The sequence below is a fragment of the Protopterus annectens genome, chromosome 3.part1 (assembly GCF_019279795.1).
Source record: "Protopterus annectens isolate FY-2018-M chromosome 3.part1, PAN1.0, whole genome shotgun sequence".
Taxonomy (NCBI): Eukaryota; Metazoa; Chordata; order Ceratodontiformes; family Protopteridae; genus Protopterus; species Protopterus annectens.
The window spans coordinates 1,690,254,930-1,690,282,558 of record NC_056732.1 but is presented as its reverse complement, the minus strand read 5'-3'; positions in this window follow the sequence as shown (position 1 = coordinate 1,690,282,558).

Here is a 27,629-nt window from a genome sequence, read left to right as displayed (position 1 = left end):
AGACACACACACACACACACACACACACACACACACACACACACACACACACACACACACGCACACACACGCACACACACGCACACACACACACACATGCAGAGGACTGTTGCAAATATATTTTGCATAGCTGGAATTGCCCTTAACCCTGTCCCCTCTCTTGAAATCTGTTCATTGATCCACATTATACTGATACAGATAAAATCCGTGCTATATTCATATCATATCTCCAACATTCACTGTTTGCAAAGATGTATTCCTCATTCAGCCTTTAACCACACCCTTTCTAACTGCCTCCCAATTCCCCTTCACCTCATGCCCTTCCTCTTTAGATTCACCCCTTCCATTCCTCCAAGAATGTGATGTGTCCAAATGATATACTACTTTTGTCCTCATCTTCCTAACGCCCTATTCATTATTCTTTCCTCAAACCTCAGTACCTCCATTCATCACCATATTTGTGGTGAATTAGTGTTGCTCACTTTTTCCACAGGGATTGCTCTTTCCTCTGAAGGGTCTTCAGAAACAGACTCAGTTCTATAGTTGCTGCATAACCACTACCCTGCATATCTGAAGGATTCAGCCAGCATCTCTAGAATATACTGCCCAGTCAACACATCCCAGCACCTTTGGCTTTTACCACTGTCCCTTAGCACTTCATTGAAAAAAAAAGACAGTTTAAAAGGAATTTCGCTGAAAAAGAATCAGCTTAGATATGATTCTTAGTGAACCCCAGTTATTTTTCTTCCTCTGACCTTCCTAGCACAACCTTCCAACAATGAGCCCTTTCTCTGAATCCCCTTACTAAATTGTGTAATTTTGAGTATTTTCCATTAAATTGTAACTGACACCTACCAACAAACAGACCCTTTAGTGCACTGCCACTCTTAACAGAATCTCTAGGCAGAAAGATCCTACCCTATTGGTGCAGTATGATATCTGACATAACTATGGCAACTATGACACCCTGAACTCTGACAGTAAAGCGCAATAAACAAAATCACTAGATAGCTACACACCTCATCTTTTCCTCATAAAAATCTATGATACGGATTGTGACAAATGAACAGATTGATTTTCCTTCTGCAGACCAACTGCCTCTTCTTGTTTTTGTTTTCCACAAGTGCTTTTGTCGGTTTCCTATTATTCAAGTGAACGCTTAAAGTTGTGAATGCTGTTTCGGCGAATGTATTTACGCAAAATGGCAAAATGGCGAAAGCACGGAACAGCGATTTTTTTTCACTGGGCATTTTTCGGGACTTTGCCATTTCCTCTACTATGGTGTGATCTCAGAGTTGGTATATTTAAGTAGGGGGGTGTGGGGGACAAAACCCCCCACTTTATTTTGTGTTTGTTTGTTTTTTTTTACAAATCAGCGATGTTTTCCATGGAGAAAAAAATCACTTATCCGTGTGTTCAACATTTTGCATTTTCGGACTGTTTGGGTCGATTATATAGCATTCGCAATTTCAAGCGTTCGCTAATATAATATAGACCCCTTTTGTCTAGGTGTTTTTTGCCCAAGTGTGTCCTTGTTCTGGTATCATCTCAACTGTGGATTTGTTTGTTTGTTAGTTTGCTTGCTTGTTTATTAATGGAATTAGGAGTCGGATACATGGCAATTTACAGTGACAACCTGGATCAGTGGTAAAACTCTAAACCACAGGATATTTAGATTTATAAAAAAAGATTTTAGAACAAAAAAAAAAAGAAAGAAAAAGAAAACAAATCCATGTTATGTATTAATATCTGTTATTACTGTTAATTACAGACAGAGTTTGTTTATTCCTGACTATTCACATATCTGTAATAAATATGTCAATTAGGTCTGGGTTAACCCTAAATGCTGAGAATAAACAAAATAAATAAATATATTCTCCATTAGATGTCTTTCAGACATGTATTCTACTGAATGTCTTTTGGACTTTACTTTCTCTGGGACTGTTTGTTCTTCATAGGAGAAAGCAAAATAGAGACATACTTTAAATGTACATTTTATTCTTTATTAATTTATTTGTATATTTATTATCTATATGCGCTTACTTGCTTATTTATTTACTTGTTTGTTTATGTCAGTTTGGTGACTAGGTAATTGCACTAGTCGACAGACCCTTTTCAGATATGTCCCAAGCACCACCGTGCAAGACACAAAAAGAAAATTATATGTCGACTTAAGAATACTGAGAGTTGTACATAGTAATGCAACAAAAGTGCAGATAATACATCTGTATAGCATTTACAATTATAAATGCAAATTATATTATTTACAGTGTATAATTTATATAGGCATTTAACCAGTGGTTATTTCTTAAAAGTATATCTTTACAAGAAAGCTGGGACTACAGGATGAGTTACAAGGACAAACCGTTGTCATGAAAGCAAGAGCCTTTGGTGTCCTTAAACAGTTGTTATTTAGGATTATTTCTAAAAAAAGCTGAAGTGTCTCTTGCTGTCTCAATTCAGTTTTGTAGATAACTGATTCCAAGCAGCTGAGCCTAACCTGGACAAATCCTTACCTCCTGTGGAGGTTTTTAATGAGGTCTACTGATGGTAATGCTACTTTTTATCCTGTCTCTTAAGTGCATTGTTAGGCTGCTTGAATCATAATTTTGTTTTGTGAGGGGGAGGGGAAATCAATATTTTTTGTGTGATCCCAGATTTGTTTGTGTATAAGTTTTTTTCAAAGACTTTTATTACAGGACACATAACCTATAGGTCTGGGTAGAGGGGCTTATTCTTAAAAAAATGTTTTAGTAGTTAAATTTTAATAAGTTTCCTTTTATTTACTTTCTTTTTTCTCACCCTGTGTTGTGCTGAAGAATGTGGGTTGTTGCTATTTATTCTATTATTTATGTTTCCATTTGAATGTATTTAAGTAATTTTACTTACTGGCATTTTACATATCAAGCAAAATATTTGTCATGTATTCAGAATGCATGCAGTTAAGATTTAAGTTATAAAGAGAGTGGTAAACTGCATGAGTCACAATAAAGTTTGAGAATAGAAATGTAAAGCACATAAGAATTAAATACACTAAACTTTGTAGTGCTTGAATTACCATGACTTTATGCTTGAAAGTTTCAGTGGCTATCACATAAAGTTCAGGGCAGGGGATAATATTGAAAGGTCATAGGTAAATATGAGGCTATTAGTTTGCAGATTATTAACCAGAGATCAGAATCAAACCTGGTTCCGTGGATCTCTAAGGTAAACAGCATAACCATTATGCCAACCACCTTCCCCTAAAAGTTCTTCTCTGGCCAGGCTTAAACCTGATACCTTCCCCACCCAAGTCCATCTATCATACCACCACACTAACTTTGCTTGTATTTATTTACTTGATCAGGTACAAACCTGTTGCAGTAAAGGACCTCAAACCTAGAGGCGTTATAACTTAACTCCAGGAATACATAGGAATGTGAAAGCTGGATGACTGACGTTTCAGCAAGTTCCAGTCTCACAAAATGGTTCTGCAGAAAAAACTACTTGAAATTAACTCAATGTCTCCTTTTCCCTGCTGCTGTGTAATCATGAAGTTAGTTATTATAACCTACAGAGTTAAGCAGCAGCCCCCTTAGGTGGTGAGGGGACTTGCCCTGGAAAAAAAAAATAGTTCTAGTTTGTGTAAAGTTCTTTTTAGCAGAACTGCTTAGTGGGAATAGGCTGCACTGAATTTGTCACTGGGGAGTCAACATAAAGTTGATTATGTTCAGTAAGGGCCATTACGGGCTTGCATACATCTTAACCTCCTAGCACAAGAAGCCTGGACAATGCCTAAAATATTGGGAGGGAAAGCCCAAAAATAGGGAGAGATTTTAAATATTGTTCTTATAAACTTAGAAAGCTGCTAGAATAACATGATTTGTGTTAACATGCATTTTTTGAAGGATATGATGCCTGAAACTCAAAGGATGTCATCATTTAGTGACTTCAGTCCTTGGTGATCTGCCAAAAAAACACACATTTTATGAAGAATTGACCAAAAATATGAGACAAAATTCTGGACATTCTGCGAAAATCTGGGCAATTGAGAGATATGACTTGCCCACCATTATAAATTATTTTTGTCAGTTTGAGCTCATTTGATGGAATAGGATTGTAGGATCTTTGTTCTTTTTATAGCAACATTATTAAATGCGCCACATTAGTATGTATATCAACACCTCTTCACATAGTTCCTACCTAACTGCCAATGTCTGTTTCTGATCAAATAGTGAACTTGCTATGTAGGTTATCATTTGAGGCCTAACTGTATTAATTTTCCATTTGTCTCATGTGATACATTGCCTTCTTCTTGAAGAAACGTTATTAAAGGGCAGATGGTCAGGATTTCGAGACTGACAAGTGCAGACAAAACTTTCAAAAGAGAGATGTTTGATCTGATAGGTTTATTTATTGAAAGAGGTTACCCCCTTAAACTGTTGATTGACATAAAAAAAGAAGTAATGCACAAATGAACATCATCTTTGGCTCCAATTTTGACCTTAGAACAAGGTTTTGAAACAAGATCTAAGAATAAAATGTATAGGAACACAATGACCATTCGATACAATGAGCATGCCCACAAAATGGTAGACCTGATTAACAAATGTTGGGAACTTTGTTTTGAAAATGAGATGCTTCAGAATCTTGGACCAAAACCATTGATTGTTTTTTGTAAAGGCAGGAACATAAAAATATTCTAGAAATGAAACACCAGGGTCAGAAAGGAACTTACAAGTCTATTATGTCTAAGTGTGGGGCATGTAGAATATGTAAATACATTAATAATGGCCCTTATGTTACAGTTGCAAATGCAGCTTTTTCCTTACAATGTCCAGGCAAATGCAACTGCAATTCCTCCATGGTAGTATATTTAGCTACCTGTTTATCTTGCTACGGGTTCTATGTGGGGAAAACTACCCGGAGACAGAATAGAGGAACATTTAAAGGCCATTAAAAATAAGGATATTCACAATGCTTAGTATTTACATTCAACCAAATGTCCGAGTTTCAACAAATTCATTTTTTTCATAATTGGCAAAGTATCATATAATGAAAGGGGTGGGGAAGAAAAAACCCTCATAGAAGCCAAGGAATATAAATGGCAGCTTCATTTAAATGCTATGGTGTTCCCTGGCTTGAACAATTTCATTTCGGTAAAACCATTTTTAAAATTGAAACATGATCAGATTTCCTAAAGTTTTTTTATTAAGACATTGTAATTAAAAGATCTTTTTGATTTTTGGGGAACATGAAGTTTAAATATAAACTTATTTATAGTTTAATGTATTTGGCAAAGAGTGTGCTTTTCTCTTTAAATGGTTTAATTGTAGAAAATTGTTTTTTAAAATTTGATTGGTAGTTTGAGTAAATGATTGTATTTAAATATTTTCTTCAACTTTTTGAGACAACTCTGAAGAAGCCTACATGTATCTTTGGTGAAAGCACTTAGTTGTCCTTAGTTTGTACTTACAGTGAAAATAAATCAACAGTCCATAGTGCTCAAATAGTCTACTTCATGAGCAGACAGGTCCTAGAAATGGATCAGCATTGAGTAACAGAACCACAACCATGTCAAGACAGCCTAAATGGTTTTCAAGAGCCTGGTGTGCCTTGACTTTTAGTCTTCTAATGTTTCCTCACTTACTATGCACAAACTCTGTAGTTGTGGCCGTAGTTTATTGAACATCACTGCCAATTATTTTATAACCCTAGGAGACCATAATCCAGGCATTGTGCCTTATGCCTCTGAATATTATTAGTTCTACCCATGAAGTTGACGGAGTTCCATTTCTGCTTCCTCCCTATTCAGATTCCAGTCTGTCTACTTATTCCTTACCTGTTCTGTCGTCTTATCCTGATGCTCTCACTCATAATGTCTTTATCAGTACTGGGTTACCACCCGTCCCTCTTTATGCAGGATGGTCTGTATTTGGGCAGTTGTGTCCCTTAGAAAACATGAAAATAAAAATGTTCTGAGATTTAGGACAAGAAATATTTTCTTAATTTCATCTGATATTACATAAAACAAGTATTCTCTATCTGAAACACCTCAGTATGATATAAAACAATACAATAAGCTCAAACTCTACAACACTGAAGTTTTATTTTGGCAGACAAAAACTGAAGTTCTAACCTTTGCAGTGGTTCTGGGTATAAACTGCCTATCTAAATCTTATGTTTCTGTGAAAAACATCCCACTTTGGAAATTTAAAAATGTGGCAACCTTATGTAAATAAAGAATAGCAAGTTCAGTCAGTATTTCTGCAAAACCGGCAGTATATTCACAACTTAATTTCTGACCATTTTCTGTTGACACCTTTTGGGGTTCAGAAATGTTCGCTGCATTGTGGTAGGCCATTATGCACAACAAATGACCACACCCAGGGCGTGTGTAGTTCAGAGATGTGTACAGTGTGTGAGGTGAGGAAGCCAAGCAGCAGAGCTGCTCACATTGTATGCCAATAGCTGTATAAGCAGATGCTAATAAGCAAAAGTATTAAAGTTAGAGGCTCTGGGTATAAAAATGAGGTAAAACAAGATGATGTAGGGATTCAGAAACATATAAAGACAGCAATATGGTGCTCTAACACCAGTGGTAATGACTGCAGCAAAACCCTGAAGTTCATGCAGGGAAACTGCAGTAAAATGCTAAGGTTGCCACAGCATTAATTAACAAGTAAATGAACAGAAGATAGGTGCCACTATGAGTCACTGTGGTGCCACTATGAGCCACTGTGGTGCCACTATGAGCCACTGTGGTGTATGGTTTTGCTCTTAGAGGTCCCATATCATCTGACTGCACTTAACATTTCATGGACCTCACAAAACTGACTGGTGCCATGTGGATCATGAGATATGCAGAAACTTAAACATACATGCCAGCTTCATGTGCAGACCCATGGGAATCATAAATCACCTTTATTTATTTTATTTTATTTTGCATTTGTTTACCAGGGTGGTACGCTGATCATAACTGACCATTTGTATGTACTGCCAGAATGAAATAATTCGTAAAGATAATAAAACAAGAGAACAGAGAGGCAGTAAGCTGTACATATCAAAGCAAATCAGAAAGTAACACTATATAACAAAAGCTGTACAGTAGCAATTAATAGATGTGGCAACAGTTATGAAAGAAATGCATATCTTACAATTCAAATGATTCTATTTCAGGTTTACATATAATGGAAATGCTTTGGGGTAGTAAGATAAAAGGCAGGGGATGGGAAGGGAGTTAAGAGGTCTTAGTAGTCAATAGGGAGTGTGGCTAGAGGTTGAGAGGTCCTTAGGTCAACAGGGAGTAAGGCTAAAGGGTGAGAGGCCCTTAGGTCAACAGGGAGTAAGGCTAGAGGTTGAGAGGCCCTTAGGTCAATAGGGGGTAAGGCTAGAGGTTAAAAGGTCCTTAGGTCAATAGGGAGTAAGGCTAGAGGTTGAGAGGCCATTAGGTGATGCATCTGGCAGTAAGGGAAGTAAAATTTGATTTGCTGTGGATACATGTTTTAAGTTCAGATCTAAAGGTGAGGAAGGGAGATTATAGTTCCTTCAGGTGGTTAGGGAGAGATACACGTATTTTAAAATCAGGACTGGAGAAAGACTGGTTGGTGCAGTGTAGTCTGGTTTGGGGGGCTGTAGTCAAGTGGGGATTGTTTGACTGAAGTATCTGAAGTTGTAGTGTGTGTGTGTTTTTAGTAAAAGGTTTGGCAGCTTGTGGTAGGAGTGAGTTAGTCTAAAAAAGTTCAAAGATGAGAGAGCTTAGTAGCAGGTTTACGTTATACTGCACTGGGAGACATTTGAATTTTTTGAAGGTGAGACAGCGGTGCTCATTAAAGGGTAAGTTAATGATGACGTGACAGATTTTTGTTTGCAATAGTCTGTAGTGTAGAAGAATGTTTCTTAGAGGCCATGGCTATTATTGGTTGTCCATATTCAAATTGAGCCAGAAGGTCTTTGCCTATTGCCGTCCTGGCTGCTATGGATAGATAGGTTGAGATTTTCCTAGCCCAGAAATTAAGTCAGGTAACTTTTGCCCTTTTGTATTGGTAGTGAATGTTAGTGACTGGTTAGGCACAAACTGAGGTATTTGAAAGAGTTAGTAGTATCTATAGCTGTGACACAAAGTGACTTTGGTGATTTTTTTAAAGTTTTTGAAGTTTTTGGGTGGTACAAAATACCATGTTTTTTTTTTTTGTAGGATTAAGTGTTAGTCTGTGGTTAATGAGTCAGGAATTGAAGGAGTTAAGATCTTTTTGTAGTTGTGCTTCCATTGTGGAGTGGTGGTTGCTGGACTCAGTGAGTAGCATGTCATCACCTTAGAGGATGAGTTGTAGAGTAGGAAGGCCATGAGGTAGTTTAATAATGACAACAGCAAAGAGAAAAGGAGCTAGGATAGAACCTTGAGAGACTCCCATTGACAGAGGTGTGGGCTGAGAGAAAGAACAGCCTAATTTAACTGTGACAAATTAGTTAGACAAGTCTTAAACCAGGTGTTGGGTGTGTTACTAATGCCAGTCATCTGAAGAGAGAAGGAGCTGGTGGTTGGTAAGGTCAAAGGCCTTTTCAGGGTCAATGAATATTGCTCCTGTCAAGTTAACTTTGTCCATGTTAAGGAGAATGTTGCCTATCCCAGTGGATACCAATGTATGGGTGGCTTTACATTTTTTAGCTACAAGGACCTTTCAGTGACTTTCAGTGGGGTCGCAATGGTGATATCCCAGGTATCTGCCCCTAGGATATACTATCAGCCTCTCAGTGTCATGCTACACTACATTGGGAAGCATATGTAGCTCTCACATACCCCAGAGGAGATATGTAACACCATGTGGGACTACTAAGAGAGTACAGGATTCCAAAAACCTACACTTTGGCTGCCTTTGCGGACAGTATTCTTAAGGGATCTATTTGTACTACAAATATACTTTAAAAGACTCAAGGGAATTTTTAACCAAAATCAAAAATGATTTTTTTGTCAAAAATGTGGATTTTCAACTACTGACCCAGTAGATTTGTTTAAAGGTTTCACCCACCTGACGTGTTTTGATTTATTTCATTCAGCCATACGTGAGCTTACCAAACTTGTCCATCAGCTGAAAATTGTCATAGCTGTCATGGAGCTGATTTTGACCAACAAATTAATTTACTCTGAGAATGAATATTTTAGACAAGTGAAAGAGGTAGTAATGGGGATATTGTGCCCCCATTTATGCCAGTTTGGTTTTATTATAGTTGGGAAAGGGAATATCTTTTTAAGTCCGAATACCCCCACCACTAGCATTTGTTTTTATGTTATCTGGATGATATTTTTATTTTGTGGAAGGATTTTAACCACATCTGTGCTGAATTTGTGGCTTACATTAACCAAAGTGATTGATTTCTAACTTTTACTCACAAACATTCTAATGATTGCATTGATTATTTAGATGTGACTATTTATAAGAATATTGAAAAAAATGTATTTGTTTCAAAGATATATAAGAAACCCACATTTTCAAACAGTTATTTTTGATTTTTTTTTAGTTGTCACCCAAAATTCTCCTAAGAAAAATATTTTTAAGGGACAGTTGGTCAGAATTGCAAGAATGTGTTCAGACCTCTTCCTTGTAGAGGTTGACAACGTTTTTAAGATGTTTCTAGACAGAAATTACACCTACAATTTTTTATTACAAATATGGGAAGAGATAACAAAACACTAAGACACAAAATACACACTATTCTTAGGTGCAGACAAAGTAGTTACTATCCAAAACATATCAACTGAACAAGAAATCAATAATTCCTTTTAAAATGCATTGGTGGTCACGTTTAATTCTTCCTCCCAAATGGACAAGAATATTGTAAGGAACAATTAGAACATTTTTAAAGTTAATGAGGAAATATTCAATATTTTAGGCTACACACCAAAATTTGTCTTCAGAACAGGTAGGAATTTTAAATACCTACTTGAATATCCCAAACTCCTTTATACAGACACCTGTCCAAAGGGTACTAAAAAGGTGGTGCCTGTGGGCAATGTTCATACATTTTAGAAAAGGATTACAAACATTTAGATGAGTTCCCTTATAATATTCCCTTAGTATATGTAAACTGCACTTCCAAAAGGGTGTTATATATAGCCCTTTGTGTAGGATGCCCGAAAAATGATATTAGGAAAACAATGACACTTTAGAAGTAGAATTTATGAGCATTTAAATGTTATTACCAAGAACAATTCTAATAATGCTTTGTATAAACACACACAGGTGTGTACCATTTGGAAGTTGAAGTCTGGAATATTGGAAGTAGCTCCTTACAATGAACGGGGTGGTTTCTGGGAGGCAACTATTGAATGTAGTGAATTGATTTGACAGCTAAGACTTAATACATCCAACAATTCGGGTTTAAATTACTATGTATCCATTATTCTAATACTAAAATATAGAGCAGCAAGACTATAATGTTGGTTGAAAAACTTTTATTGACCAGTTTTTTAGTTATACCAAACTATTATTATATTCATTTAATATTTTAGTATTATTGTCTATGTATCTTGTTTTTAGGCTAATATATATTAAATTGTTGTTTATTTTAGCATTTTTAGGTGTAATACTCAATGTATGGATTCTTATTGGTAGACCTATGACATGTAATATTTAAAATGTTCTATTTAAACTGCTTTAGATGTATGTGTTGCTGTTCTGATGAAGTTCCATCGAATATTGGGGATGAAAGCACTTCATCGTTTTTTTATTTTCAATAAAATCCTTCAGCTTTACTATTTTATGTCTTGAAATGGGTTTTTGGACTTGTTTATTCAGACACCCGCGACATTCATTAGACACGACGTGAGACAGTTATTTTACTACTTCTAAGAGATAGCCCTTTTCCTGAGGTACTGAGAGCCATAGACTGCATCTACATTGAAATAAAGCCCCCACCTGGTGACATGGGAAGAAGGTATATGGACTGAAAAGGGTGTCAGTTGCTTAATTGCTAGGTGGTCTGTAACTCGCAGGGTATCATTTATAATGTGTCTGCAGGTCACTCATGAAATTACCATGACTCCTACATATGGCACATATCTGAGCTTTATCAATGGTTTGGGAGGGGTGACATTCTCCAGGAGCATGTTATTGGCAATGCCAGGTATGTCCCGGAGTCCTGACTGATGACACCCATCAGAAATCCACAGACTAACACAGACCATGAATATGAGCATGCCCTATCACAATCCATTGTGGAGCATGTGTGTGGGCTCCTGAAGGCACTCTGTCATTGCCTGAATGTATCTGATGGTGCCCTAAGTATGAATATGGTAAGTGTGCTAAAATGTTTTCAGTGAGAAGAACGCTACACAATATGATACATAAGAAGCAGTTATAGGTCAATTGCAGGAGGAATATCATGCAGCAAACCAGTCAGTGGAGGGTATGTCAGATGAGGAGTTTGTAGAGGAACCAGTAAGAGAGGTGAACATGCTAGGTAAATGCAGTAGCAGTATGCCATAGCACTAGCAAAGATACAGTGGCTTGCACACAGCTTGGGCACTTAGCACAGCATATACACTACAGTAAAAGTGATACATACAAACCCAACATCAGACTTTGTTTTTCTGTCTATAGGCTGGCTAAACTGTACATTAGAAGTAGACAACTCAAATACTAAATACAAAGGGAAGGGCACATTTATCATCATTGCTGCAGGTGGGGTAGGGAGAACAAGTATACAATGTTTTCCACAGGAAATGTGTGAATGCTTTACCAAATTCAGTTTTTTTGCAGCACTTTGTGTAAGATGTGGCGCTCCTAGTTACCTTTGCTGCCTTCTTGCTTTTGTGTATGCAAGACAGCACTGTGCCACATTGAGACACTCCATGTTCAAGACCCATTCTCAGTGCATGTGCTTTCACTACCGCTGCACCTCATCTGACAGTGAGCATGATTATAATTAGCTGCTGTATTCACAGTGCTACTTGATGATGTTAATCATTAATTACTTTCAGGCTTCATTACGCCAATTAGGTAAACATCAGTTATTCCAGGGAAATGCACCCACCATGTTTTTGAATCCCAGGGACTGTCTTTCAGTTTCTCCTACATTACCTCATCTGTGTATATCAGGTCATTGAAGCGCACTTGACTAAAACTCACATGGCTGACAAAATTTGGCTGAAACAATTTGACAGAAATTTTACTTGACCGAATTCCCATTTGACTGAATACTTATTTCGCTGAATCACAAATCACAGAAAACATTCTACATAACAAGATGCACCACAAACCTGTTTTTGCATGGGGCAAGCCACCCTGCAACTCCAATGCCCCCCACACCCCCTTAATTATATGTACTCACTCCACAGTTGCACAACCATGGAGAAAAGAAAAATCACATTATACACGGAATCAGTGTTGCCACACAAACACAAACATCTGTATATTAGGGGGTGCGACATAACGGGGGCACTGCCAATCCACACATAATCTTTTATACTCACCTCCATAGCAAATCACATTCTCAGAAATGACACCGTAACATACTGCATATAGACTTCTGCACTTCTCTGTCATTTGTGATTCAGTGAAATGAGTATTCAGTCAAATGGGAATTCAGTCAAGTGAAATTTCAGTCAAAGTGGTTTTCAATCAAACATTTTCAGCCATGTCAGTCTCAGTCAACTGTGCTTCCGTGTTGTGATATTCACCCCCTCATACATATGAACAATTTATTTTGCCCATCACTCCTTACTAACATCAGTACCTACACCTACAGGTACTTCCTTTTCTACTGCAAATTGCATGTGAAGGCTAAATGTTCTTAACATTTTCCTTGGCTCCACACAGGTTTTTAGTCATCTTTTCACTTCTTGTGCTCAAGCATGTCTTACTTTTCTGAATAACCAATCTTATTTTCCTGCTTAGCCATGCCGGTTGTCTTTTCTTCCAACACATCTAAACAGATGTTCTTCAGTCATGCTGTTTCCTTTTCAAAACTGGAAGACCAATATTGTTAAAAAACGCTAAGACTTAATTCTGTTTTTTTTTTCACCAGACACCTGTATCCCTGACTGGTTATAATTAATTCAAATAGTAAAGACATGATTGCATCAGTGCCGTTGCTTATATTAATTCTCAAAAAAAGAATGTGTGTTTAAAGAAAACCTGTATTCTATTTATTCTGAATTTTATTACTACTTCCAAGGAAAAGTATTTGTACAAATGACATTAAAGGTTTCTGCATATCTTTTGAAGTGGTTCAAAGCCAAACATAGCTCTTAATAAGATTCTTTTGCCAAAGGCTGGATGGGACTGTTTCTTTCAAGGTCCTTACATTTATACTTGTAAGTGGCATTCTTTTAAAACACATTATAAATAGGTCTCTTTATAATCTTTGCTTGCAATTGTCTAAAATAAGTTTATTTGATGTGCCTCTCTTTCTTGATTCATGCCAGGTTTAAGGCAATTACTGGTATACTAATTGAATATGTTATAATTTAATTAGTGTACTAATTAAATTTTCTTATAATTGCTTTCATCATCATAACTAGATATACTGCATATGCATTCCTATCTGCTGTGTAGACTAGACTTGAGCTAATAACTACATACAACTCAATGTTAGCAGACTTCTTTTATTTTAATTAATGAGACTGAATGCAGACTTATGCTCAGATTTAAGGCATAAGTGTATTTATACAGACTATATATATATATATATATATATATATATATATATATATATATATATATATATATATATATATATTCAAAACATGGAGTGTAGCTGGAGTTATGCAACATAAATCTGGCATTAGGTTATTGGTGGTAGTCCGCTCATTCTTATTACCTATCTTATAGAAGTTGTATTATGTTATAAAACAACTTACTGCTATTTATGCATATGGTTGTTTTGCCTATATACATTTACAAACTTAAAAACATACAGTCAGTAAATACAAACCTCTCAACCTGCATGTTAAAAGGTTAGGCTAAAATTGCAGTGTGGTCAGCTAGCTCCATGGCAAAAGGAATTGGAGCCCTATGGCCTAAGTGACCTCAGGCTTGAGTGGTGGTCTCAGACATTTCTACAGGACCTGATCAGAGGATGTGAAAATGGGGGGGTGGGGGGAGCAATGCTTGCTTACTCATCCCTGGGGAGTGGTGGTGGCATTTAGCCTGCCACATCATGGGCAACTATTAGCTAATTTGGTTTGTTCAATGGTCAGGCTTGGGCACTAGGGGACAAAAGCGAAGAATGATGCCTGCCAAAATTTGTGTTATTGTCCATTTTGAAGTGAAGAATTGGAGAGAATATGGAAATATGCCCCTGCGTCAGCTCTGTATTCCCACCCTGTACAACGTCCTGCTAGACTACTGCCATGGGACAGATGGAAAGAGTAACAGGCATATATGAGAAATCTATCCATATGTTAGTTACAGAGCAAGAAAACCAAATGTGTTGCAACCAACAACCTGAAAACTAATTAATCCTATGTGGGAAATGTACTCTTTTCTCCAAGAAATTGAAATCCGGAATTAAAATAATTAAACTGGGAATTACAAGGATTTTCCCCTACAGCAAAGATTCAGTGGACATTTATACTACTAAGGACTGATCGATATATTGGCATTTGGGAGGAACTGGAGCGGACCCAATAAGTTATACTGGGAGGATGGATCAGAAACATTACTGCAAAGAAGTGAAAATGAGAGAGAACACAGCAAGAAAATACAGTTGTCACAGTCCTAATAAAACTACACAGACACTCAAAGACATTTGACGACCTTTATTGTAAAGGAAAATGAATAACAAACATCAAACTTTATTGAGGCACAGAGAATCCAACATTGCAACAAATAAGATAGCAACATAAGGGCAGCTCACCTGCTCACCCTTGGATAACCAGCCTCCCCAACTTGCTCACTTATAGTAATCATGAAGGCAGCGTCCCCGCTCACCTTAATATCATCAATTCCATAATTCCATTCCAAGTCACCCACCATCAAATCACCACCTCGATTCCAAATATCCTACTGAGGGGGACAACAGAGGGTCAAGCCTGACCCTTTTCTTCACCCACCAGCCCAAAGGGCTGTTCCCCCTCAGACCATACCACTTTCCAATAGATCCTCTACCTTCAAGTTCAGGTTAAGGCTAAATAAATCCAGCCCAAATTCATTGAGATGAACTCGATCTGACCTATACCATACAGGATCCCTGCTTTCAAACTCCACATGCCGTATCATATGCACCCCAGTTTCCTTCAAATATTTTGCCAATGGAAAATTAACATATCTCCGAGCTCTCTCCACCACCACAAAATTCCTTGCCTCTCTCCACAACAACTGGGGAATAATCTCACCCCATATTAAAACCAAGGACGTATACATCCTCCTCAATGCTAACACATCCTCACAAATGTGATAAACCAACTGCCTTTTTGGAACCCTATTTAAATCATTCACCCCTAAATGAATCAACAAAATCTGCAGCAACCCCCATTGACTCTGTAACCCAATAAATACCTGCAATATCCTGCTCCACATCAACCCTCTAACACCATGCCAGATGACCTTCCATCCAAAATGTTCCAGCCCCAAATTCATTCCATTGCATTCTGCACGCCTAGCTGCCCAAAAAAAACAAAAGAATGACCCAAGATGATGATCCTTATACTACCAAAAAAAAAATGTAAACACAGCCTGCCACAAAGCTACTTAATATAAGACTAAAAGGCATTGGAAGACCACCTTCCTATCCTCTTGATGACTTCTATAGAACTTCCTTCCTTCACTAAGTCCAATGCTCTACCCATCCTAATAGAATAAGAAGAAAACGTATCCCCTTCTAAACCAACACTACAAAGAGCCCTTCTCATAATCACATTCAATTGCTCACCCATCAAGCCTTTGCCACCTACTGAAGTAAAAACTAAACCTTGCACTCTACACCTCTGAACCACCCACAATCTCTTTCCCCACACCACAGGATATCTCCAACGTACCTCAATACCAATACCAATACCATCAAGGCCCCACATCTCTCCTGATCCATCTTTAAAGACTGCAGCCGAATGTGCATCACCCTAGGAAACATCAACACATCCTCCCAAACTAATGAACCCAGTAACTCAGACACTCTAAATGCCCCACAATACATCCACACATTAGCCATGCTCCACACCACATACTCATCCAAGGATCCACACACCTTACCTAAACCCCATAGCAACCAGCTTAAGATCTCCTTCGTCATCAGCCATCTCCTATCTATGACCCACCTTCAACTCTGCCCCAACCCTTTAATACTCGACTCACCACCCACGACCTAGTCCAATCCTGTATTCCGGCCGAAAGAGTGAAAGCAGCAATAGCTGCCAACACCACCCTCACTGTCTTAACTGCCCTTCCCTGTTCCCTCAACATGGGCAAGTAATGCAACTACAAAACCTCTGACCACTCACACTCCTCATCCGGTAACTGCCTCAAGAACTGGTCAAAATCAAATAATGCCCTACCATAATCTCTTCTCGTAGACACCGCCCATGATTGCAGCACCAACCTGCCAATTACTATGGACCAATCTGCCAAATGTCCTCCGGAATGACTGCCGGATGCAATGCTGCTGTTGGGGCCACCTGCCGAAACCTGTAAAACTGAAAACAAGACAAGCTATCAGCTATTTCATTTTTAACCCCAGGCACATGCAATGCTGTGAAGGAAAAGTTAATCATCAAACTTTGCAATACCAGTTTCCTGAGAACAAGTAACAAATGAGGAGATTTAGCCATCTTAACCTACAGCAGTCTCACCACCGCAGTATTATCTGAATAAAAAAATCCTCCTACCTTTTAAATGATCCTGCCAAACCACCAAAGCCACCCAAATTGGCATCAACTCCAAAAAGGCAACATCCCGTTTCCACTCTTCTGACCAATGCTCCAGCCAAGGGGCCGAAAACCATTGGCCTGCAAAGTAAGCTCCCATACCCAGCCCCCCAGCTGCATCAGTAAACAACTGCAGTTCCCATTGTTCTACCCAATCTGACTGCCAGAATGAAATCCCAATAAACTGTTCCAAAGATTTCATCCACAACTCTAAATCCTCTCACACTAGCTTAGTGACCTGCACTCTGTGGTGCTTACTCCTCCCTCCTTTCAAAAGATATGCTACAGACTGGCAAAACGTGTCCCCCGGATGCACAGCCCTACAAGTGAAATTCATCAAACCCAACAATTCTATAACCTCTCGCACCTGAACCTTGGACTTGGGCTTCACCCACCAGATTTTCTCCTGCAGCCAAACCAACTTGTCCTGCGGTAAACAAAACAAACCTTGTCCTGCATCTACTGTCAAGCCCAAAAAGTCCAACACCTTCGCAGGGTCCTCTAACATACGCTTAGCCAAAGGAACTCCAAGGGACTCACACATCCCCACAAACTCACGCAGAGCTGCCTGCGGCGGATCTTGACCATCACCCACCAACAAAAAATCATCTAAATAGTGAACTGTTTGCTGATCCTCCACCCTCTGCTTCCAAATCCAGTGGAGTGCTGAACTAAACTTTTCAAAAGTGGAACACGCCACTGCACATCCCATAGGCGTGGCAGTGTCAAAATAAAATGTATCCCCAACCACCATGCCTAGCAAAGACCAATCCTCCTCCCGCACCGGCAATAAAGGAAAAGTCGACTCAATATCTACTTTAACTAACCAGGAATCCTCAAAACTCCTGATAATTCAGATCACATCATCCAGAGATGAATACATGACCTTAACCTCTGCACTGGGTATGAAGTCATTCACAGACTTACTCCCAGGGTATGACAAATGATGAATTAAATGAAATTCACCCTGCTTTTTCTTAGGAACCAAACCTAATGGTGACACTTTAAAGTTAGAAAATAGAGGACAACTAAATGGGCCCAACAATCTCCCTGCCAGACACTCCTTGTCAATCAAATCTTGCAAAATCCCCTTCCTCCCTCTTACAGACTTCAAATTTTTACTCACCATACCGAGCCCCAACAACGTGGACTTAACTGAAAAAACCCTAGAAAAAAACCTCAATCAATTCCCCTGCCACAACTGGAAATGGGTAATGGGCCAGAAACGACTCCAAAATCTGGACCTTAATAGGTGAATGACTCCCCTGGTCACCCCCCTAACTCCACAAAAGGACCCCCCTTTTCCCCTGAAAATTATCCCGGCCTCGTCCACCTAGCAATGCTAGAAGAGAACCAACCCAGCCTCTAGGACCCGCAGAATAAGATGCCTGACCACCAACAGGGCCCCCATCCCCCTCCCACATTGTGTAACGGCATGAGCCCCCATACATTTAGAGCAAATATGGGAAAATTTACAACCTACCCAAGAACACTTCCCTGCATTAAAAGCCCAACATATCCTGGAACCTCCCTCAGATGGTTGAGCCAATCTACTACCCCATCCATCGGTGTCCATCATGGTAGAAAGCCAAATGTCCTGGTGTCTGACCTCCCACCGCATGGATTTATCCACCGCCTTCCACTTATGAAACTTCTGATCATACCAAAACCATGCATAGCCTGGCCATAACCTATATGCTTCCCTGATAGTCAAAAAATAGGCCAAAAGCAGAAAAGCCAGCGAAGTATCCCTCTCCAACCAAACCACCATGTAGTATATAAAACCAATGACCCAATTATCCCATGACCTAGGTCAAAACCTACCTACCCTTTTGCGACCTATGGTCGCCAATGCCACCAAAAGGTCCTTCCCATTAACCGGCTCTGCCTCTGTCAAACATTGAACCCCATCAGCATCAAGCAATTCAAAAATATCAACAAATTCTCTTTTCCAAATCTTGTCCTTCACCACCAGAGATATGTGGGGGATCAATACAATGGGTGCCCCTTCCTGACATAAGGCCTGCATTGCAAAACAATCCCCCAGCCGCGACCCAAAGTCAGACCCCACCACATCTAAGTCAGACCCCAACTCCTGATCCAGCAATGATAGAGTATTATCAAACCCCCCCTCACAATCAACCAATGCCGCTAAACCCCTACCCACTACCTCACCTTGTACCCCTTCACTGCACCCTGGCTCCCCCCCAGAGCTGTTGCTTTCTCCTCACTCCCCATCAGGTGTGATAAAGAATTATCTGCAAAAGACGAAGGGGCCACAACTGGTATCACAACCTCCGTTGCCATCTCTGCCATTACTGACTGGCTGTCTTCGCTCTCGACTCCTGGGTTGCAGACATCGTCTGCCTCTTCCATCGAATTTGTGGATCCTGTGCACTAGCTGATGGAACATCTGTAGACATGTCCTTGAACAGGTCCTCCACCTGTGCCACAATACTGGCCCACCTCTGTCTCAATGCCTCAGCCATCATACCTAGAGAAACAAAAGAAAAGTTGTTAAAACAACCCATAAAGAATGTCTTAACAGCATTAACCACAACCTGCAGCCAAACTATCACCTAAAGAAAAGAAATAAAATGTTAGAACATTCCATAGCTAACTTCTTATTACAGCTAACCATTACTCACAGTTCAAATCAAAACAGTAAGCCTAATGATTCCTTTCACATGTCCCCCCCCCACTAAGTGCTCCCTCCCTTGATTCCCAATCTGACCTGGCATAGGAGGCTTGAAAAACAAATCCTTGATCCTCAGCTATGACTATATTCAGTATTCTTCTCTCTTTTTTTTAAACATACAAACAAGAAAAATGGCAATCCTGCATTGCCAGTGCCACTGCACAAGCACACCATAGCCCAGCAACTACCGGAGAGCCCAGGAGAAGACAGTCTCTTCTCTGCCTCCAAACCAACAGATCACCAGGGACACCCAAAGAACAATCACCCGTTGACCCAACCACTGGACCACCAGGCCAAGGAACCATCTGCAACCAAGGCAGCAGGGTCCCAACACCAAACACTGCCTTCCTTCCTTCCTTCTCTTTTGTCTTTTTTTTTTCCTCTTCCTTCCATATCTCAAAGCCTGACCAAAACTCACCCCGTGGAGTCCCTCCAATCAACTCCACGAAATGAGACAGTGCAACAACCTAAAAACCCTGCCACAGTGGCCTTTCCTTTTTTTTTCCTCTTTATGACTGTATTCACATCCCAGCAAATCCTCTTCCACTAGAACACCACCAAGTGCACCAGACATGCGTGCCCTCCATCACAACCGGCCCAACAGCTCCCAACCGACACATCATGAGCACCACGAGGGGAACGACTGAACGGCACACCATCTCCCTCCCAATTCCAAGCCAACGTGAGCAAGTGAACAGATCAGCTGGAATCCCCACAAACAACCTTCAGACATCATTTATTTGCCTTTTCCCCTTTTTTTAAAATCAAAGACAGCTGGCAATGGTATGCGCATGTGCAGAAACCAGCAACAGCCCTGAAAAGTCTGTGAAACACCACTTCCACCAGGGAGATCGTAGCACAATGCAAACCCACAGCAAAGCAACAAAACTAAAACCACTCTACTCTGTAACCAAAACACCAACAGACGACAACCCTAAGGTACATTGGACCCTGAACAGACCTTCAATTCAAAGTAAAAGACACTGATTACAGAAACCACAATTTTACACCAAGGAAACACTTCCCCACATACTGGAATCACCCTCTATAATAACATTGTTCAATCTGAGCCAACTTTTCAGCCTAAAAGTACCCAAGCATGATTAACCCAGAGCAACCCCATCATAGAAACCCCCAGAACACATCCTCATTCATCCCTACCTTAACTAAGTAGTCCATGTTATCCCCAGGAGTTACTGAGGAATCACTCCCAGGACCCACTCACTGTAATCAGGCATAAAAAAAAAAAAAAACAACTATATATAAACGCACATGTAACCCTCCTTATAGAGCAAAAAATGCACTCACCTTACTGTCTTATAGCTACCCAAGGCCTACCTTAACCAAACCTCAGGCCATCTGAGTGTGATCTGCTTCAACAAAACCACACCAAAATGTGCTTACTCACACTAGTTTCACCTTTAAAACACCTACGACCCACCCCTTAGCCTTACCTCACTTCCTCTCTCAGCTTCCAACTTAATTAATTCTTTTCTAGCCGCTCCCTACCCACACAAACCTAACTTACCTATCTCCCTACTTCCCAGCCCCCCCTACACCGTTCATACCAAGGTCATCCCATGACAAATTGATCTGTTCCAAACTTCACTAAGATACAGAAATGTTAAAGCTTGTAAAAATGTATGAACTGCCTAGATACATAGGAATCAGAAAGGGAAAATAATGGGGCAGGTTAATACAATGTAGAGGTAGAAGACCTATCACAATACTTTTTTGTCCAACTTCAGAGTGTTTGCTGGCTGGTGAAGGGAACAGGTCAGTTATTTAGTGACTTTCTTTTCTTTTGTCAAGAGGATGTCAGTTATGTTTAATCTATTTAATGTGGGAACTCTATGTGTGAAAATGGAGCCATTTAATATATTTAAATTGTATATTACCTATAAATGTTTTTCGTCTATATTAATGTATAAAAGATTATTTATTTTTTATTTATTTGTTTATTTCTTCATTTTGCATATGCTCATTGAGATGGAGAATTGATCCACGTAGACCTTTCCCAGACACAGTTTGGCAACACTGTCTGATTAACTGACTTGCTCAGAACCACACTGTAGGCAAATGGAGGTTGAGAAATTCAAACCCTGGACTGTTATGAATAATAGTCCTCATATAAACTTTTAACAAAATACATTCTTTAATTAAGTTGGGAAGGTTAACTGAGATATTTTAAAAATATCTTTGACTTGTCAAGTATTATTTCAGATGATTGCCTGCTGTGAAACAGCATTCATCAAAATGACTATGAAGTAAAGTAATGTAATAAATTAATAAAAAAAAAATCAAAGCTTATGTGTGCATCTGTGAAATCTGTGTTATGTCCCCTGATGTCAAGAGTACTTGTAAAGTTCTTCATATCGGCCCATCTCATTACTTAATGTTGATTATAAAATGTTTATGAGTATCTTTGCTGATAGATTGAAGACAATCATTCCCGGCATTATAGATATAGATCAGACAGGCTTCATTGTAAATAGAAATACTTTTGATAATATAAGAAGAACTTTAACATTAATAGATTTTGCAAATAGGAAAAAGAAAGATTTAACACTTATTAGTCTTGATATAAGTTCAGCATTTGATTCAGTAAGTTGGGACTATCTGTTTACCTTAATGAAATGCACAAACTTCTCAGATGCATTTGTAAATCTAATTGAGCATTTATACAAAGGAACGTTGGCTTATATTAAGGTAGGAACATATGTTTCACAAAAATACCCATTCTTAAAGGTACAAAACAAGGATGTCCACTTTCTCCACTATTATTCACTTTAGTAATGGAGCCTTGGGCTAATTTGATCAGAAACAGTACTGACATAGAGGGTTTTGAAATAGATAAAAATACAACATCCAAAATTCAACTTTTTGCAGATGATGTTCTAATTACATCAGCAGGATCTAATTCTTCTATGCAGTCTCTATTTGATAACATGATGAATTTTAAAAGTATTTCTGGTTTAATATTCAATGAAGAAAAAACTAAAATACTACCTATATATACACGAAAAAATATTCTCATTAGTGATTTTACTAAATATGTACCCAATTCAGGTCAGATAACTTATTTAGGTAGTCTGATTTTGCTGTTCTGTACCTACTGACTTTGGATTTTACCATTTGGTCTGATTTTGCTGCTTTGTACCAACTGTCTTTGGATTTTTACCACTTGGCAACTAATAAAGGACTTACCTTTTTTACGAACTATTGTCTTCACTTTGCGGTTCTGGAACCACTCTTCTTGGTGTTACCAGTTTTGCTCTTATTTAGGTATAATACTATCTAAAGATATTAAATCTATTATATATAATAATTATAATACCTGTTTTCTTAATATACAAAATCTTTTTAATACCTGGAATAATATGTTTTTTACTATGGAGGAGAGACTTACAATTATTAAAATGATAATATTCCCCAAGATTTTATACTTAATACAATCAATAATACTTCCACCTACAAAAATAATTATCAAGAAACTGAATACACTAATGTTAAATTTCCTATGGGCACCTAATAGACCTAGGATTGCATTAAAGAAACATACTAATAGCTGGTCTCAAGGGGGTATTTCTTTTCCAGACTTTAATTTATATACTATCTCTTCTATTGTAAAAGTTATTACTTTATTAATAGATCAGTCATATGTCACAAAATGGAAAGATTATTGGGAGCTAATTAGTATGCACTTCATGAAAATCTCCTTAACACATAAAAATATGATTGTAAATAACTCCATGTTATGGTTACTAAAGGAATTTTGTACTTCACCTATTACACCTAAACATATGGTTTGTTACCCATTAAATATTATTATTAGTTATCATAACTTTATATTCATGCACCCTAAGTATAGGGATGGAATTTTATTGTATTCCCTATAATGTATACTCAGGGTATGCTTTTGTCATCTACTTCTGAAGGAACTCATTTAGCTATAGATAATGATCTAAAGTACTGGTATCAGTTGATATCTGATAATAAAGTTAAAAATCTAGATTTTTTAAAACAAGAATTTGATCTAAGAGAAACTTGCTGGTTAGAGGTTCAGACCTTTAGACAACATCTCATTAATAAAATAGATCTAATGTCTATAACAGTTAAAGAATCTATTCCAACACTGATTGATTACTTGATATTAAATTTACAACATAAAATTTCTGATAAAGGTAAACTTTCATATATACATAAAATTATCAGACAAGAAACTTTTTACAGTGTAGATTCATACTGGAATTATTTCACTTCTATTAATGGGGACCCACCAAATCAACAAGATAAACAATATATATTGGAATCTGCTTATAGAACTATGTCTTCCATTGTTTGGAGACTTTATACATGGAAATTTTTACATAGATCTTTGTATACACCTTTGATGATGAATAAAAGAAATAATAAAGATAATTTATGTAAGAGATGTAATGTAGAAATGAATGCTGACTGGGCTCATATGTTTTATGACTGTATAAAATTGAAAGAATACTGGAAGTCAATTAATGAATTTTGCAGGCTCTTTTACAGATAATTTCATTATTTCTAAATCTCTTATATTATTCAACACACCTGTACCTCAAAGTGTTAAAAAGGTCAAGCTTCCCTTGTTATGGTCTATTCTAGCAGTGGCTAGGAAAATAATAACTAGAAATTGGATTTCAGATACACCTCCTTCGTTCAATGAATTTAAAAATGTTATGAATATAGTGTGCCATATGGAAATAAACACAATTAGGACAAGAACAAATAGAAAAACATCTTATTATATTGTATGGGATAATTTACAAAATTTGTTAAAAAAAATTTAATTTTAATAGCATGGTATTTTAGTTTCATTAATTGATCTGATTGTAGTGGATGTCTTTGTAAATACTTTAGTTGTTTTGTTGAATGTTATAATAATACCTATTTTTAATTACTTGTATAAAATTGTTATGATATTTCTCTTTTATGTTAAAACAATAAACCTGTTTTAAAAAAAAAAAAGAGTACTTGTAAAGATGGTGTGCATGAAATTTCACAGAGGCTCAGCTAGATTTTGTGGGGACTGTGGGATCAAAATCTTATTAAAAAAAAAAAAGAATTGTTGTGGTAGTGTTTATTAATAGTCACATACACATCCGTATGAATAAGTACATACTAAGAAAGAGATGGTCATGTACATTAAGTAAGTGATATAGCTACTGACAAAAAGGCATCAAGTGAATATTATATTTCTCAAGATAGGTAGTATAAATAACAGTTAATAAACTTGATATAAATAATAGCCTAATATTAAGTCCTTCTTCAAAGCTTACATCCTAAGATTCAGAAAGGCTTAGCAAGATGCAGACAGTAGGATTCAGGAAGGCTTAACAAGATGCAGACAGCTTAGCACAGAAGGTCTTTATCTTGCGCTAAGACTTTCAGATTCAGAGATTGCTCTGCCTTTGAGGTTTTCCTCTTGTGAGGACCACAACATGAGTGGTCTCACAGGTAATGCTTCATGCTAATGTGACAGTCCGAGGAGTGACTAATGTTTATAAGCCATGAGCTGTCCCTCCAGAATTGTCCATATCTCCCAATTCCTGACTCCACTTTGGATGAGATGTTAAACTAAGTTCCCATCTACTTGAGCTGGTGGTAAAACAGGTGGCTGTAAAAGATAACATGGCATCTACTGAAAAGATTAGGGATCCATTTTCTAACTCAACATAAAAAAGTATTATTTACGTATTTACATATTTACAAAATGTACATATTTCCAGACACATATATGCACATTTCTATGTTTTACTATTTATAATTTTTCTTATAACACCCTCACTGTTATTCTCCCATAATTGACCCACACTCCATCTTCCACAAGCATAATTTAATTTTTCGCATTATATCTGCAAAAATCCATTTCCCATTAAATAAATTTAATTCAGTCCTTCATTCCAAAGAACCCATATTACATAAAACAAATTCTTATCTACCTTTCCCACATAATATCCTTAGACAATCATATTCATATCCATATTGTTTTTGTAATTAATATTCTCAAAAACATTTTTTTCCACTTTTTTCAGTTTCACCATACTTTTATATTTCAAAAAAACATGTTGTGTTGTCTCTTCCTTGCCATTGAATAAACAGATTCTTTCAACTTTCTCATGGCATATTCCCCTTTACTAATAAAGTATTTATCTCAAGTCTCCATAGGAAATCCCGATATTCTGTTATCTTGGCATACCACTTTTCCTACCTTAATAGCTTTAATCACTTCTTCTGGTAAATTTTCCCATGGACTTATATAATAATATTGCTATAAGTTTACACTCTTCTGGTACTTTTAGGACCTATACCCCTTCACTGGCCTTGTTTTGCAGTTTTATAACTTAATTAGCACATTTCTTTGGATGTTTTTATCAGGTTAGGTACTTTCATTTTTATTTTAGTGATTGAATAGTACTTCTTATGCTTATAAGACCTGATGCTTGCAAGCAGAAATACTCATTTATACGTATAACACTTGAAGGTTGATGTTTTGTATTCTTAAGCCGCGGTGGTACAGCGGTATAGTTGTCACCTCACAGCAAGAGGTTCTCCCGTTCGATTCTCGGCTGGAGTGCCTTCTGTGTGGAGTCTGCATGTTCTCCCCACGGTCAAGTGGCATTCGAAAGACATGCATAAATGGGCGTGCCTTTGTTGAAGGTTGTGCATCAAGCTGGCACCTCGGCACCGTAAAAATCTACCGCCAATCATTAGCGGACTGGAGTTCCGCTGTGGCGACCCCTAACCGGGAAAAACCAAAAGAACAACAACAACAGCCAGCTTGTATTCTTATAGCTTTAATTTCATGTGTATACACAGACTTTGTCTATAAAGATTGTGATTATAACAGCATACCTGCTTAGATGTTTACTGTGAATTCAAGTTGTAATACTGAAGTTTCTTTTTTTTTTACCCCATTGATTGGTTATTTGACTCCAGTTAAAGAGACTGACAGGCTGTGACATCCTTCTTTCACACAGATTTCTTTGATTGGCACTATGCACATAGAGGATGGTTCTTAAGCAAACTTCATGCTTGTTTACATTCTTTTAGTGCTTCCAGGATCTATGTTCCTTCACTGGTTTTGTTCTACAGGTTCATAACATAACTAGCACATTTCTTTAGCTGTTTTTATCAGGTAAGGTACTTTCTTCTTTATTTTACTTACTGAGTAGTGTTCCTTAAGGTTATAAGACCTGACGCTTGTAAGCAGACATTCACATTTATACTTATAACACTTGAATGATGATTGATGTTTTTTAGCAACATTAGTCAGCTTTTATTCTTAAGCTTTAAGTTTCATGAGTATACATGGGCTTTGTCTATAAAGACTATGATGATAATAGCACACCTACTTATAAGTTTACTGTGAAGTTTTATGAATGCAGGTACCCAGACATTTATTCTTTATTCTTCTGTCTATTCTTGTTAGATAGGTGATTCACTTATGTTGCAGTGGCAGCAGTTTGTTTTTAACTGGTTTTCATGGTATGCATTTAGGAATTTTTACGTCTTATTGCAATGTTGTGCTATGCTCAAGGAATTGACTGCTGTTCTTTTTTTCTTTTTGGGTTATAGCCACTTGTAAGCATTGAATTTTGTATGTTAAAAATGCCTAGCAATTCTAAATGCAACATATAGGAACCTACAGCTTTTATGTTTTCTTTATGTAGATAGCTAAATTAAGCAAGTATACATAAGACATCAAATATTCATTCAGTCATTTTATTATGCAGTTCTGGCAATCTATTGGTCTGACAATCTTTTTTTTTTGATTCTCATGCAACTATATTTAATGGCTTTGGTCTTATAGATCCCACTATGAACAAGCACATATATACTGTTAGAACTAGGTGATGAGTAGATAAGTCATTTATATATATATATATATATATATATATATATATATATATATATATATATATATATTTAAGTTATACTAGAAATTATAGTTTGTTTTATTTTTTACTATACATTGTTAGCTAGTACATTGTCTAATTTGCTGTTACAGCTTCTACAGCTGATTAGATAGCTTGCTATAATGTCATGATTGGAATCAGT